The following is a 2,100-nucleotide window of genomic DNA, read 5'->3' on the forward strand; positions in this document are numbered from 1 at the left end:
TATGTATATATTTAGTTCTATAGAGTTGAACATTTCAGACTGGAACAGTCAAATAACTCAAAACTGGAAAATCTTGACTTAATGTGATTCATTTGTATGCCGACGACATTGTCGACGGGGTAATTCAATTACAATAACAATAATCCATACTGGTCAAGTGTTGAATTTTCTTATAATAATATAATAAAGCTCACTACTATTATGAAAAATAATTAGAATATAAAAATAAGAAAATGGAAATGGTACCCTATTCCCGTTGGGTTTTATTTTCCATTTAGAAATACAAATTTCCATTTTCAATGCTAGTTAATTCTTATGATCATTTCGAGACTAGTTTTGATATTGTATACAAAGACTATTTCCTTGAAATAAGATGTTAGTATAACAATTGCTTGGAAGAAATGTAGTGTGGATATACAGAATAAGATAAATCCATTCCTTAAGTTCTTTAATATTTTCCACCCTTTTTAACGTTATGAACTAGTTTCAAATTGTACTAAATAAAAATTTTATCAAAGCGATTTAATCTTAAACTAAAATTTAGTGTTCGAAAAGATTTGTTTCATCAAATATCTAAAAACTCTAATTTTCGACTTAGTGTTGGTGTATCACTTGTAAAAAAGAAAAATGAAATATGATACAATGTTTTGTAAGTTACTTACTCATTGTGTTATATATTTTATACAGTTCATCAAAATAGATAAGCAACTATTTTATTTTCAATTCATTGTTATCTATATTTCCAACTTTGTTAGTTTATTATTTCTTTTAATTTTTATGTTTCTCTGAATGATGGTTCTTATCTCTCTTTTTTTTTTACCAATGATGAACACCTGAAATTCTGGTCGAAACGTCGGCACGAATAAATAATTTTTTTTTTGCTGAACGCACCCCTGACTATCTGCACCACATATTAATCGACGGCCAATTATCAGCACTTCATTATGCACCTTGTAACAATTATAGCGACTTAAGGTAACGTGTTTACAAGCTCTTTTTGAAAAATAAATTAAAAGGTTAAAACATTAAAATGTATATTATCTATTAAGTAAATATGAAATAAATGCTTCATTTATAGAGTTTCTGGTTATAGACGCTATAAATACATAATGAGTAACATTTCTAATATTTTTGTTATATTTGTATTCTAATGATATGTAATAATCCTTGTTATATTATAAAAGTCTTTGTCCACACAGGGACACCTTTCCTCATCGAGTGTAAAGGGTAAACGATGCTAAAGGGACAAAATCTATTAAGCAGGTAGTTTATACACGGGTACAAAACTCTGGTAGCCCCTTTGTGACTTATTCTTCTTGGGCGTGGCTAATGATATCCAACGAGAAAAAATCCTAAGATGCGACGCTCCTATGAACAAGTGAGAGACAGAAGAGAAGCGGATAAAGAACACAGATGCACGGAAGTAAGAAGACCAAGCACAGAAAAGGGCAGTATCGACTTCGACAAGAAGAAGTGCTAATCAGAAATGGAACTTCACGGCTAAGATGTCAACAACCATCCATTCAGCTATTCCCAGATATGTATTATATAATAATTTATAATATAATAGATATTTTATGACAAACCGTATATATCTAAAACATTCAATCATTTTATAAGTTCATAATTCCATTCTATTGCACTCAAATGTAAATAAATACTTTGTTCCTAGATACAGTTTATATACTATTATATTACCCAATACTACCCCTTATTATATATTTTCATCGGTGATAGCATTTTATAAATATAAAGATATATAATTCGTGAACTAGTAAACACAAAAGCCTTTGGAAAGGAATTCAATAATAATGATAGTTTTATAGGACTCAATTAATTATAATGAATATATATTAATTATGAATTATAATCAGTACCGCTACAACCCATGAAGTGTCAGGGGTTGAGTACTTTGTAAAGAAGTACTGTTACTAGACCAACGGTTCTGCAAAGAGGTGATTTTTACCCAATTTAAGAGGCTGGGTGGACCCCAGGCCTCCAAGAACCCACAAGAGTTGACTCACGGCTACAGTGCAGAAAACAATTTTCTGCCCAGCCGGGTTCGGGTCCTTGTAGTTAGCAGCCGCGCTCCCATATATA

At 30.8% G+C, this 2,100-nt stretch overlaps 2 long non-coding RNA genes across 3 annotated transcripts in view; one reads left to right on the top strand and one right to left on the bottom strand.

Moving 5' to 3' along the window:
* The window catches only part of LOC106678133 (uncharacterized), a 117,084-nt gene that overhangs the window by 51,965 nt on the left and 63,019 nt on the right, over window positions 1-2,100 (bottom strand). The gene's annotated exons all lie outside the window — the stretch shown is intronic.
* Window positions 1-2,100, top strand: part of LOC136795704 (uncharacterized) — a 36,630-nt gene that overhangs the window by 30,245 nt on the left and 4,285 nt on the right. The gene's annotated exons all lie outside the window — the stretch shown is intronic.

The sequence above is a fragment of the Halyomorpha halys genome, unplaced genomic scaffold (genome assembly GCF_000696795.3).
Source record: "Halyomorpha halys isolate HHAL.00 unplaced genomic scaffold, Hhal_1.1 Scaffold125.1, whole genome shotgun sequence".
NCBI classification, from domain to species: domain Eukaryota; kingdom Metazoa; phylum Arthropoda; class Insecta; order Hemiptera; family Pentatomidae; genus Halyomorpha; species Halyomorpha halys.